General features: G+C 44.8%; 1 protein-coding gene across 2 annotated transcripts in view; it reads right to left on the bottom strand.

Moving 5' to 3' along the window:
* The window catches only part of ARHGEF3 (Rho guanine nucleotide exchange factor 3), a 175898-nt gene that overhangs the window by 48200 nt on the left and 113069 nt on the right, over positions 1-14629 (bottom strand). The gene's annotated exons all lie outside the window — the stretch shown is intronic.

Here is a 14629-nt window from a genome sequence, read left to right as displayed (position 1 = left end):
TAGCTAGTGGGAAGCAGCCGCATAGCACAGGGAGATCAGCTGGTGCTTTGTGACCACCTAGAGGGGTGGGATAGGGAGGGTGGAAGGGAGACGCAAGAGGGAGGGGATATGGGGATATATGTATATGTATAGCTGATTCACTTTGTTATAAAGCAGAAACTGATACACCATTGTAAAGCAATTATACTCTAATAAAGATGTTAAAAAAAAAAACTTCTAGGTCACTACAAATATTCTCATGTTCTCACTTCCCTTGACACCTCCTAATGCCAAGGCCTTCCCACCCTTTCACTGTATTTTGTTGTCATATCACTATAGTTTCCTCCAATCGGTGACAGTTCCTCAGTCTTCTGTGACAATGATACTTTTCAAGAGTGCTGGTCAGTTATTTTGTAGTATATCTCTCAATTTAGACATGTCTGATGCTTTCTCATGATTGGATTCAGATTATGCATTTTTGGCAAGAATACAGCAGAAGTGATGTGCCCTTCTTGGTGCATCATATCTGGGGGACATGATGTCACTATATCTTATAACTGGTGACATCGACCTGGACCAGTTGGTCAAGGTGGTACAAGGGGTTGAATTGTGTCCCCCACAAAAAGATATGTTGAAGTTCTACCCCCAAACCTGTGACAGTGGCCTTATTTGGAGATAGGATTTTGGCAGATGTAATCAGGTTAGGATGAGGTCATATTAGATTGCGGTGGGCCCTAAATGCCATCGTTGGTGTCCTTATAAGAAGGGAAATTTAGACAGAGACATACAGGGAGACAGCATATGATGATGGGGGCAGTGATTAGAGTGATGCATCTACAAGCCAGAGAACACCAAAGATGGATGGCAAACACCAGAAGCTAGGAAGAGGCAAGGAAGAATTCTCCTGCAGGTTTCAGAGGGAGCATGGCCCTACTGACGCCTTGATTTTCGACTTCTAGTTTGCAGAAGAGTAAGAAATAAATTTCTGTTGTTCTAAGCCTCGCCTCTTGTGGTACTTTGTTACAACAGCCCTACAGGAGGTATCTGCTGGATTTCTCCATTGTAAAGTTACTACTACTCCCTTTGTAATTAATACACATAAATGGAAGAGATTCTTTGTGACTACGTGCATCCTCTGGAATTCAGCTCTGCAAGTGCTTACCCAGCATCTGCAAAGTGGGCTTCATGGAAGGGTACACGTGTCACCCTTGGGGAAATGTCTTCTGGATGCACAGAGAGAACCAGAGGTTGATCCAGGCAGAGCACCCAAGAGAGTAAGCCTTGGCTGGAGTGGGGCAAGTGAGGTGTTCAGCAGGTAGAGCACAGTGGCACACAGGGGCATGGAGGACACAGAGGCAGCAACGAGGAGTCCTTCACAGAGCAGTCTGAGCAAGAGGGGAGCAAAGAAGGGGAGCTTCTATGGAAACTACAAGTGACTCTTCATCTTATTTTTTTGGAAATAGAAAAAAACAATAATGAAATAATGGTTCCTAACTCCAAAATTTCCATTAAAAATTTTTTTGTTTTCTTTCCCCTGGCACGGAGCTAACTGACCTGGTGTCATCTGTTACTAGAAGTTAAAAGGCAAATAATGAGGCTCAAATTCCAACGGAAACCTGGCTTCATTGATTAGGCCAAACGCATTTCAGAATTATTGGTTTCGAACCCACAAGGTGAGCAAAAGGTCTTCAAAAGTAGAACTATAATTTCCCCCCTAAAAATGCCAGGTGATTATAGGTGATTTCAACAAAGGTCCCACAGACTTTGTGGACTCTGCCAAACCGCCAGGAACAGCTCTGGGAAGAATCCCTGATACCTTCCCCCCTGGCTAATCTCAAACGTGGAGGCCACACCCTTGTGTTTATTTTCTCCAGCTGCAGGTTTGGTTGCCTTGCACTGTGTATCCAAGGGAGATTAGATTTCCTTTTTGATGAAATGGCCCAACTCTCTCTGCATCAGATGCTATAAGGAAAACATCCTAATTTCCTTCTTTAAAAGAAAAAAGTGCTTTTTGGGGGCTTTGTTTTGTTTTGTTTGTATTTTTGCTACTGGGGACTAAGGAGAGTCTGGATAAATAAAACCCACAGGACCCTCTGAGTTAGTTCAGTCTCATGGCCAAGCTGTAGACAGGGTGTTGGATTGTTGTGTTGAGGAGCTGACGATTTCTGCAGCCTCCCCTCACGGCAATGCTAAAAAGCACTGATGGAGACACCACACACAAAATGGTTTGGACAGATCCACAGATTAAACCATCGACGCTTGGGGCCATAAAACTGAACACATTAAGGTTGGGGAGATGCTCTTTATTCCATGTATATCAAGTCTGTTTTGGCTTGAGCCAGTCAGCACCTACGGCCTCTGGCCAAGGTCAGCCTGTGAGGTGGCTGCTTTTAGGGGGGTCTTGCTTAGGGCAGGAGCATCAGAGGGGGATGCTGGACTAAGCTCAGACACTGCTGGCATAAGCCTCTGAAAGGATGCTCAGTTCCAGCCCCAAACACAGCTCCCATCAAATGCAAGCAGAAAAATGAGAAGAGAAAGAAATCACACTTTATGACAATTCATGTGGTCATCCTGGCTTCATTTCCTCCAGGCCTCCCCTGCTTCCTTCAAGTTCAAAGCACATGCTGGCAAACTACTATTGCTCTCTAATATTTGTATAAACTGAATGGCAAAATGAAGGAAAGGTGAGTGTGGGGCGAGTCAGATGGATTTCATCCAGTATACTTTGGAGGAGCGATTAATTTTACTACAAACTCTGAGAGGGCAAACGTTACTGGCATACCATTTTGTTTCTGAGGGAGCACCTCAAGCAAGTTATTATCTTTATTCCTCTCATTATCATTGACTGTTTGCTCCCACACTGGAAAAGTAGCCTGTTTTTCTCTGCCATGGGGATATTCATTTTTGATGAATGGTGGTTTATGGGCCGAAAAACAAAAAACAAAACAAAACATTGGAAAATAATTCAGTAAAATATGGGACTCTCCGAGAGCCGAGGTGGGCAGCAGCCTAGGTTACAAACAAAATCTCTTAGCAGTGCCAGTAAAATAAAACAGAACCACTGTTTCAGACACTGTATTTTTGGCTAAGGTTTCACTCCTCAATGACTTTCAAAGTTATTCGTTTCAGTCAACATTATAAGGGTAAGTCAACATTTGTCCTGGCGGCAAGCCCAAATTTATTTTATTAGTCTGCTACCGGTTAAATTGGCCCATGATTAAAAATATCTAATAAATAGCCCTAAAATATTGGAGTTTAGTAGAAAACCACATTCACATTCTCTTACACAGGATGTTACTATTACTTAACCTTGGGCAGAAGGAGAAATGCACACCCACGCCCCAGTAAGTTCGTTTTAGCAAACGCTAGCCCATCGCCTGAAACTCATTTTGGTCATGCCCAGACATGGCATTACAGACCTTCAGAGAAAGAGGAAGCTAAATATTTAGCTCTCTCTGCAGTCTCTGGCTCCACATATGCCTTCTGAGCATCAAGCAAAGCTCTTACTCTGTCAAGGAGAAAGGGCCAGATGCTCAGAGCTGAAGCGCTTGAACAGTTCGACCTCCTGGAAAAGTGTGAGAGCTGCCAGCAGGCTCAAGCCTCTGTGGCCCTTACAGGGAAGCCAACCTTAGGCCCAGAAGATGTTTTCTCATGAGTAGAGCCAGGTTATGCCTTTTTGCCAAGAATGCCACAGAAGAAGTGCGCCCACAGCACGCCACACCCATCTGCAGGTCTGGAAAATGGGGTCAGAGCCGCACATTTCTGGGTGGGGGACGCCAAGAAGTCAGCCGGAGGTGGCAGTGGTGGCCTAATCACAGCCACAGGCCCAGAGGAAGGGCTCTGTGGTTCTGGGGTCTCGGCCAGTCATTTCCTATTGACTTCTTGGAAACCCCTGGGTGGGATATAAATTCTGTATTTGTTTATCTCTGTAAAAGGGATTCCCTGGCTTCCCCTTGGGCTGGGTTGGAGGGGTAGGGGGAGAAGAATGCACTGGGGATTCCACCTCTGCTCCAGGGTTTGGGAACTGGTGTGTACAGCCCTCAAGGGCACTTTAAGGACATTTGCTGAGGCTTCCCTGGTGTTTAAGGATGAGCAGAAAGCCTGTGCTGAAAGTGACAAAGTTCTTGTCACTCTGGCCCCCCAAATATGTTGATTCTTTGCAAAGGACCTAAGGATAAAATATGAGCCTAGCTTTCCAGCCAGAGGACAGTGCCCTATGCACTGAACACCCTGTGACCCTGGGCCAACGATGTAACCTCCACGGGCTTGGTCTCATGCCCTGTGAAGTGAGGGTGGCTCTCCGACCCTCTCACAGGGTTGTTGGGAAGGTGACACGAGATCATGTGTGTAATGTGCTCGGTACAAGCCTGTCCCATAAGTTGTTGCCTGTAAATATCAAATTATTGCCTTGAAACTGATGTCCAAGGAGAGGTGTGATCTCCCCCACACTCCCCCCCACCCCCAGCCTGTTCTCCTGCTCTCATTCATTCCCTGCAGCACTCGATTTTGCTCTGAGCCTCCCAGGGACAAAGCTGGTGCTCCATGTTACCTGCCACTATCTCACCAATGACATGCTCTGGCCACCGAGGACTCGGGCTGCTATGAGACCATTTTTTGATTCTACATTCCTGCCTTCCCTTTCTTCCGGCAGTTTTATCATCTGTTTAGTCAAGCTCCGGCTGGATAGAGCAAAACTGGGAGTGGTTTGGCAAGATCCAAGGCTACGTCCAAGTAGAGAAAAACATCAACTTAAGGTAAGAACCTGAGTGGTGGAAGTGCACCCAAGCGGGTAGGTCTTGAGGTCTACATCGAACTCCTCCCACCCTCCCCTCCCCACCCCACATTGTTGAATTATAGGCTAAAAGAGCTGGTCTCCAATCTTGCCTGATCCCAGTACTATCTGGGATAGGCAATGATAGGAATTCTGGGTGTTCAAGCCATGTCAGAGGTGGAGGGTAGAATTTCTCCCAAAAATAACATGTTACTTTTGGCTTCCAGAAAGGACCATACACAGATCCACTGACATGTCCTCTCTCTTATCTACCTGCCATCCCTTGAAGCTCAGCATTATCTTAGCTTCCCAGAAGAGGAAAAAGAAGTACAGAGATGGAAAAGGATGCACAGATCTCAATCTCAAAGGAAGGACAGCGTGTTCCAGCTGAATCTGAGATGAGCAAACACGTTGCAGGCAAGCAAAGCTAACAGCTGGGTCTGCCATCTGACTGAAGACGAGGCTGAGACGAGGAATCCCACATTCAGCTGCTGGGTAAAACCTACAGGGACATCTGACCAAGGGCACCAGGTCTTCAGGAAAAGAACATGGACCCCCTCCTCTTTCTGTTCTCGATGAGAACAATGATTTTCAGCAGTCAAGCCTTGCAGAGATGTGACTTCCAGAGAGAAACAGAAAATACATTTGCTGAGCTCCCTGGTAACCCCATCTGTCCCTCCTAGCACAATTTACCCTTTCAAATCATTTGGTCCACGTGCATCCTCAGCAGCACATGCCTCCACTGAGAATCAGGGAACACTGCACTTGGGTGTTTTAGAACAGTCCGCTCTCGACTGAGAACAGAATACACTGAAACCTGATTATTGAAAATGGAAAAAGCTACCAGTCACACAGCCACAAGGGATTGACTGAATTGGAAATAAAATAAAATATTTTAAAACTTTCCTGCTTTGGCTTTCAGCTGACATCTTACCACCCACTAAGCGATGGTTTGCAGAAAAATAAGGTACAAAGCATGCTGTTCAGGAAACTGTGAGGTAGGTAATCTACAATGGATTCATATGGCCTTGCTGTTGCCCCACACACCCCAGCTGAGCAGATGAATAGCTTCAAAATGTTACTCCTTGGGAAGTGTGTGTGTGTGTTTGTGTGTGTGTGTGTTCGTGCACACATCCAGAACACAAGACTGAACGTTAAGACAGTTCTTATTCCGTAGCACATTTTTAATGACAGGAATTAAAAAATGCCCACTAACAATGGATTTTTCCAAAGGCTCATAACAAACCCTGACTCTCACTGCTGTACACTTGCAACCTTGAAACATAGTGATTATGTGTTATTTCTAACTCTCAGCAATTAATATGCAACCAGATGTATCATTATCTACAGTCTATTAAAATTCAGAAGCCTGTGCATTTGAAAAATAATGTATTGCGCTGACAAAGGAGGCAGAAGCCTCAGAGACCCAGCTCTCTCCCCACATCACACGCAGTTCATTTCAATTACAAAGACACAAGAGGGAAAATGAATAAACAATGGCAGTTGACTTAAAAGAAGTAAATACAAACCTGTGATTTGGTTGTTTGGTTTTGCCACTGGAGACTCAGTGGTAAGGGGTGCCAATAAAAGTTTCCAGGAAAGACAAAGGCAGTTTTGTGGTAAAAGAAAAATGTTCTTTATTCCTGAAGTAAAGTGCTCCTGTGGCAGAAGGGGGCAAAGTTCCCATGAGTTTTCCAGCACGGGCCAGCTATAGAGGGAAGGGCTCCTTTGGGAGACTACTGCGGGTCTAACCTGACAAAGATTTCCCCAACTCCCTAAGCACCCCCAGTGATGGGGCGGGAGGCTCATTTACCAGCCAGGTGCTCCCTCCTTCTGCCCCACCATTTAGGAGCCGGGTTCTGGGTCGCTCCTGAATTTACAAAGCAGGGCTGTGCAGAGGGGTGGCGAGGGGCCGTCTGGCCCCACAAAGCCTCCAGAATTGCTACTAAATAAACTACATGTTGCCAGGGCCCCTACCTACTCACAGATTCCAGCAATTTTCTAGAAACAGAGAAGTCGGTCATCCCACACCTGACCCAGGTGTAATTCTTCTCTTCTGATTTTGTCAAGAAGAGAAGGAGGGGAAGGGGGTGGGGGGATTGCAAAATGGGTAAAGGGGGTGAGCTGTATGGTGATGGATGGAAATGAAACTTTTGTTGGTGAGTATACAGAAGTCAAGTAGTGTATACAGAAATCAAAATATAATGTTGTACACATGGAACTTTTATAGTGTTGTAAACCAATGTTACCTCAATTAAAAAAAAAGATATCTGAGGATTAAACTAATGAAAACAACAATAAAAATTATTTTTAAAGAAAGAAGAGAAGGAAGCACTATGTAGACAATGGGGGACCTCTGGCCGGGGAGGAGGAGGCACCACGAGCCCTGGGGTCACCTGGTGCCAGATGCTGGCACACACATACGCTCACTCACCTACTCCACATAGCAATCCCATCACCCCATTTTATAGAAGAGGAAGCAGGCGTTTAGAGAAGTGAGGTGACTTGTCCCCAAGTCATACCCAGTAGTTAATTGGCAGAGCTGAAATTCAAATTCAACGCTATCTGACTCGAAAGCTTTCCCGGCAACCCCCATACCGGCTTCCCTGGATACGCAAGTTCCTTTTACAGAAACAACATAACAGTAATAATATTGAGGGCAATTTTGAGCCAGGCTGTGCCGAAGTGTGTTCTATGCATGATTTCCTTGCTTTCTATTAAGTCAGTACTATTAATATACCCATTTCACAATGCAGACAACTGAAGCTCAGAGGGGTTAAGAGCTTTGCCTGAGATCACAGAGCTGGTAGTGAGTGGTGGAGCCAGGACTGAGCACAAGGCTGCTACGCTACAAGGCCTGGGTTGTTAACCACAGCACTGCTCATTTCTTAAGCCAGGTGAGGGGAGCCCTGAAGAAATCAAAGACTGTAGAGGCAGAAGAGACTGATGGAGGGAGTGAAAAAGTAGGAGCTGTTGGTTTGGCATTCAAGCCCTGTCTTTCTGGAATCAGCAGCCCCTCTTGGGTGCTCCCCCAGCATCTTAGAGTGCCCAGCCAGGCGCACAGGTGCCACGCTAGTGTTAAGGGCAGGCCTGGGGACTGGTGTGTTAGCATCCAGCACCAGGGGTTCATTGGATGACCCCCTCCCAGTCTGCCAAACTCCCCCAATGAGGTTGCCAATTCACCACCCAGCTTTCTGCTGATTGACAATCACTGCCTGTACTTTAATGTTGTGAATGACCTCATCAAACTCAAGGAAAAGTTCCTTGAGGGTCAAAAGCATGCCTTTCTCTTCTTTAAACCCAGAAAAAAAAGAAAAAGCTAGGTAGAGTCTGGTCTTCACAAATATTTACTGACAAGCAAAGAGCACTGGGAGTCATTTTTAGTTGTCCAACTCTTCACCAACTTGTATCCCTCACGCTATGGAGTTTCCCCACATTTCTAACAAAGGACCTATTTATAATTAAAGTGTGCTGCTAATGAGTATGGCATGAAGAACTCCCAAAGCAACCTAATCCTCCTCACCTTCCCTGGGTCTGTGTCTGCGGTTGGAATGTGGGTAAGGTTCCCGGATGATCCGTGTCAGGTGGGAGCTGGCCTTGAGGATAATGACACACTCCTCATCTCCCATGAGCAGGGAGCCTCTCTACCCAGAGCTCATACCCCACCCCCCTGCGGGAGAGTCATTATGGGAACACTAGAAAACCACACTAAATTTTTTCATCCTACCTGGCAGGAATAAATGTGAAGCTTGCCAGTGTGCTTGGAACATCTTGTTTTTCAAAAAATAATGCCCAGTGCCAACTCGGATCCCTGGAAACTGGGTGGGTGTTTCCTAAAAGGAAGGGGTGACCTTGCAGCAGACCACTGGACAGGGATGTCCGTCCACAGCTTCCACTCAGCTGATGGACATGCAAAACAGATGCTGCTGAGGCTAATGGTCTGTGGAGCTCTGTGGAAGCCTTCTGCATGCCCGTTTCATCTTCACAATTCCCTTGGAAGTTCTCATTTTACAGATGAGGAAACTGAGGCTCAGAGGATGAGTCACTGGTCCAAGGTCTCTTGGCTCACAAGTGGCCAAGTTTGGGATTCAAACTCAGCTCAGTCTGATTCTTAAATCCAAGTCTCTAATCACTACTTTCACTCTATGGCTGCCCCAAATTAAAATGCAATCTTGTTCACTCCTTCCCTCAGGGTGAAGGGGAAAAGGAAGAAGGGTTAAATGATTGCAGCTGGAATTTTGGAACTTTAAAGTTTTGAAAAGAAAAAAAGAGTTTTGTTCTTAGAACAGAAATCCAGTTGTTTTTTTTTTAATTGGCTAACAACTAGTCCATAAAGGTATTCTACATCACGTTAAAGCCAGCTTTTATCTATTTAAAAATCTTAATACCTGAAATCTGGGTCCTATGCTCAAAGGTCAAATTTCTGGTCTGCAAGTGGCTGTGGCCAAACCTGGAAATTTTTGTTGCAGAGTGCTAACCCTGGAAAGGCCTCAGAACACGCCTAACGCACTGCTTCCAAACTCTCGGTACCATCACACCAATCTTTTGCCCTGTGTACATATCCTCTGAGCTATTACATAATGTTTCCTTAAGTTACTCATTTTTTACTTGAGTAAACTTATTGCAAAAATAAACTCTACCACTGCCTTAAACAGAAAATCACTATCACCTGCCATAAATAGAAACTACCTTTAAAAAAATGAACCCTATTGTTAAATTTTCGTTAGACACTTGCCTGCCTGAGGCCTGTGCTTTGTTAAAAAGGGAAATTAGCAAGTGATAGAGAGGCATTAAAGACACACTAGCTCCAAACTGAGACTTTCTCCTTGACATAATGAGAAGGATCAGAAGAGAATTGGAAAGGGAAAGTGATTCGAAATTATTTTGTGTCTTGTTTCCCTGTCACCTTGTCCTGTATCATGTGAGCTACCACAAGTGGTAAGAAACCCATCTTCTGGGAAATAAAGATCTAACCCAGTCCACTCATTCAGAAACAAAGACGCTGAGGTTCCAAGAAGCTGAGCCTATTTGCGCCCTGTCCCCAGCTAGTAGTGAAACTCTTTTAAGAACCAGCTTAGAAACAGTTGCTGCTAAAGAAATTCAGATGAGCATTTAAGAGCCCTCCAAAGCAAAGACTTCTTGATGTTGAGCCAGAACAAAGCCTCGCTCTTCTGAACTGTTAAAGCCTGGGAATAAAACATTCAGAGACTAACGAGAGAAAAGCAGGTGTCTTTTCTGATGCTGTCTCCTTCAAAGTTCTCTGAAAAGGCTCCATCAAACAGCTGAGGCGGAAGGCAAGGGCTCTTCACTGTGCGTCTGTGGTTGACACTTAAGCTACCACCAATTTTTTCCTCTTCAGTCTATTTCCTTCTTCACAGTGGTGTCAGACCCCTTCTGCAAGACCACACCAATCACCAATCACCAACCAGCAAGGAGGATGGCTGACGAGGTGTGAGAAAATGAAGCAACGCTGCCAAAACCTAACAGGATACAGATGGGCCACCCACACCCCTCCCCCACCTCTGTGAAGTCAAAAATAAGAACACTCGTCTTCACCAGTGACCTTTAATTATCTTCTCTGTATTTGCCTGGGGTCGTTCTTGACATGCTTGTGTCACTTGGGGGTTATGGAATGTTAGCATTTCAATATAAGATAACACACTTGAGGAGGGAGCTTGCACTGGCCTTGTGTCAGGACCAGAAAGCACAGAGGGAAACCTTATCACTCGGTCCCCTTGGACATCAGGCCCAACTCCATCTCTCTCTACCCACTGGCTGGTTCCCTTTTTCCTTCTGCAGCTTCTTCCTCCAGCAAGACTCCAAACTTCCAAATCTGACAATGTATGACACCTGATAAATATTTAACTTTATTTTTTTCAAAGTCCTGACATAGGCTCTCTGTTTTATTTAATTCAGTCAGGTTGCCAACTCTAGTGGTATCTACGGAAACAGTACCCTGGGGGAAATGCTCTGTTTTTACCGTTTAATTATCACCTCTGGTGCAAATTACATCTGCAGAGCTCAGAAAGACATCATTTTAAGGGATGTCATCTACATGTACAGAAGTTTGTGTCTATCCATTCTTTGTGGGCTTTCTGTTTATTCTAACAGGGATCTCACATCAAATATAAAGTAAGGCCTTGCACTTGGATCTGCAGGAGTGCAGGCCAAGGGAAGGGTCCACTAGTCCATTAGCCCCCAGGTGAGTTCACTGCATGCAGTGTTCAGGCTAAGTTTGATGGGGTTCACTTTGAATACTCCCCAAATAGTGCTGCTTACAACCGACCTCACTCAGGAACACGGCTGGCTTAAGCCAATATTCTGGTGTGCCAAGAGGTCAAGGCTAGTCAAGGAGGGACCAACATTTCGGCCCTGCCTCCTAATCTCTCTGAATCTCTGTTTCCTCAGTTGACAGACAAAGAGGACAGTCCTTGCCTTGCACAGGTCCCGAAGCTGTGCAAGATTTAAAGGAGAGAATGCATATGAAAATAATTGACTGTTATTTGAACACTGAGTAGCATTGCTATAGTGATCACAATGACAAAGGAAGGGGGATGCTCTGATTGAAGCATCCCTTCCCCCACTTCTCTAGATCCCATGTGCATACATATATATTTAAATTGGTTACATCATGTATATAATTATGCTCAACTTTCCGCCTCTTTATTTTTCCCAGGAACATTAGGGTATTTCTGTCAGCTAGTGTGTAACGGCTCAAATGATGTCATTGACCCCTGGGCCAGAGGCCACGGTACATGGAGCCATTCCCTCATTATAGGTCAGAGGGGTTGTTGGCTCTTCTGGCTGTTACAAGAAAGTAGGAAAGGACGCTAGATTGGAATCAGACAATCAGACTTCAAGCTTTTAGCTCTGCCATTCCCGGCTGTGTGATCCTGGGAAAATCACTGCACCTCTCTGACTCCTGGTATCCTTATCTTTAAAATGAGGATAATTATACTCAGGTGAGGCAAAGAATATGAAAGTACTTTGAAACCTATAAAACGTATAAACATAAAACATAAACATTATTGCAAATAATGTCATTATGAACAACTCTGGACACATAGCTTTATTCCCTCAAGACCTGGAATACTGGGTGCGAAGATTTGAACCATTTTTGTCTTTTAGTATGCACTGGCAAGTCCCCTCATTCCACACAGAAGTAATTATTTCTCTTCAACATCCCTAGCTTTGGGTTTTATCGTGTCTTTAAAATACCTGTGACATCAATTAGGCATGAAATATCATCTTACAATTATTTGCCTTTTCCATTTCTATAATTTCTATTAGAGTGAACTTTTAAAACAATGTTACTTTCATAGTTCCTTGTGTATGAACTGCCTATTATTGTCTTTTTGCCCATTTGCCAATGGACATCTTGGAGTGTTCTTTTATATCTGTATAAATTATTCATACGACAAAGATTAATCTTTAGTCTGTCACCTCTATTTCAAAAATTTTTTCAATGTATTAGTCTACTTCTCTTGTCTAAGGAAGCACAATAAACATAAAAGAAATCTTGTTTGTTGATACAGCATCATACAGTGTCTTTAGGCTGATCAACACTCAAGAGGACACTGAGGATATCCGATGGAAATATGCAAGAAAGAGAAAGAGATTGGACATTATGTCCCATTTGGAAAAGTTAGAGGAACCAGGACATCTAGCCAGGAGAAGACAAGCACCTGGTGGAAGAGTGTGGTGTGAGTGCATGCCTGTGCACGTGCAAGCACACACGCATGGAGTAGGAGTAGATGGTAGGGAGAGAGTTTTCAAATACTCAAGGAGATAACACATGAGGAAGTGTCATTGTATAATATTCACCTCGAGAAAGCAACATTACAATTAAGAAAGGATTTTCTCATGATCTACACTGAACAAGGATGGAATGTACAGACTTAGAAGGTTCTTGGAAGTGTTTAAACCGAGATCAAATGGATCCAGCAGCGGACAAGAACTGGGCTTCATGTTCTCAATACGCCTTTCCCACTCAGGTTCTCTAATGCAATGACCCTGGGTCATTTCCTGGAGGCTAGTTTTGTTTGTTTGTTTCATAAATCCCCGGAAAAAAGTCTGTTTTGCTACTCCTTTCCTCCTCATCTTAAGAGCCAGAAAAAGAAAAAAAAAAAAAAAGTCTAGTGAACTTACTGTTAAGGTTTCTGGTTCAGCTCCAATTAATTTACTAATAATCAGCTGCCTTCTTGCAAAAGGACACAATGGCCCAAACACAGAAGGTCCAGGCACAAGTGTTTCTAGACTTAAAAAGACCCACTCTTTTCCAGCCAAAGGTTTAGAAGCCTTTCCTTTTTTTTTTTTTTTTTTTTTTTTTTGCGTTATGCGGGCCTCTCACTGTTGTGGCCTCTCCTGTTGTGGAGCAACAGGCTCCGGACGCACAGGCTCAGCGGCCATGGCTCACGGGCCCAGCCACTCCGCGGCATGTGGGATCTTCCTGGACCAGGGCACAAACCCGTGTCCCCTGCATCGGCAGGCGGACTCTCAACCACTGCGCCACCAGGGAAGCCCTGGAAGCCTTTCTTGATTAATTTGTGCCATAGCCTCTTCTCAGCTAACAACCGGTGTCAAGTCATAAGAGACGGAAGGCGTGAGAAACCACTGGCCTGTAGTCCTGATAGTCCATGAGCCAACGCAACGAGGATAAACGGCCATACAATCACAGCCATTTCCGCATTTTATGTGAGACCTGTACCCATTACCAGAGCTGACAAATTACAGAAGACAACTGCGTGCACACATCACAAATGAAGGAGCCCTTCCAGATACGCACACACCATTAGTAACGATTACATGTACATAGGACTTTGCAAAATTAGGATATGATCAGTAATTTATTTTAATTCAGTTAAGAAAACAGTGGCACCGGTCCAGGATTTTATAGGCAATCACAGAGTGTCTTGAGAAAATGACACAATTTGCAAATATCCAGATGGCAGCAGGGGCTTCCAGTTACTGGTTTATGTGGAAGGCTGGTGGTTAACGTAGATAAGCCAGATGACTAATCACAGAACTAACAGGGTCACCTCCATAGCGCTGAGCATGCGGAATTCTGCCAAAGACGAGATGCTTGGTCTTGAGAAACACAAGACGGAAGTTACCAGAGCCCTCCCAAACAAAGGCTTGCAAACCTCACTGCTGTGGGTCACAGCCATTCTGTGAAGTGGCTGCTACAGCGCTAATGGTGGGTCTCCTATCCAGACACTCAGGAAAACATGGGCCTTTGACCATGAGGCAATTTGCTCCAGCAGGCGGGTTCACCCTTCATGTGTTATGTGGTGAGGAGACCAGTGATTTAGTCATTTAGGGGCAACGTGATGTGGTTGGGAAAGTACAGACTTCAGGGTTAGACTGGGGTGTGAATACTGGCTCCTCCATCTACCGGCTCAGCCATCCTGGAGAGGCCACTAACCAGCTCTGAGCCTCAGTTTCTTCTACAATAAAGGGCAGTTATGCCAACCTCAAAGGATTACTATAAGGATGATTGGGGACTTAGAGTAAGGCCCCTGTTGCACTGATGTGCATAAACAGCATTCCAGGAATTAGGATGGTGATCATATTTCTTAAAATTGTTTTAGGAATCTTTTTGAGATACAGAGGTCTTGATGATGATGATGATATTTCCTGAGCACTCACTATGTGCTAATCACTGTACATGAATCATCTCATTATGGGAGAGCCACCGTCATGCCCACTGTACCACTGAGGAAACTGGGGCTTAGAGAAAAGCACAGTAGATTGTCCAAGGCTATATATATCACTAGCAGGTAGTGGAGATGGCATTGGGACCTGGGCAGTCTCATTCCAGAGTTGATGCCCTGAACAGCCTCAAATGTACACATGTCAACATACTTTTCTCTAATAAAC

Source organism: Lagenorhynchus albirostris, chromosome 10 (assembly GCF_949774975.1).
Source record: "Lagenorhynchus albirostris chromosome 10, mLagAlb1.1, whole genome shotgun sequence".
Lineage (NCBI taxonomy): Eukaryota > Metazoa > Chordata > Mammalia > Artiodactyla > Delphinidae > Lagenorhynchus > Lagenorhynchus albirostris.
This window is presented reverse-complemented; position numbering and strand designations above follow the sequence as displayed.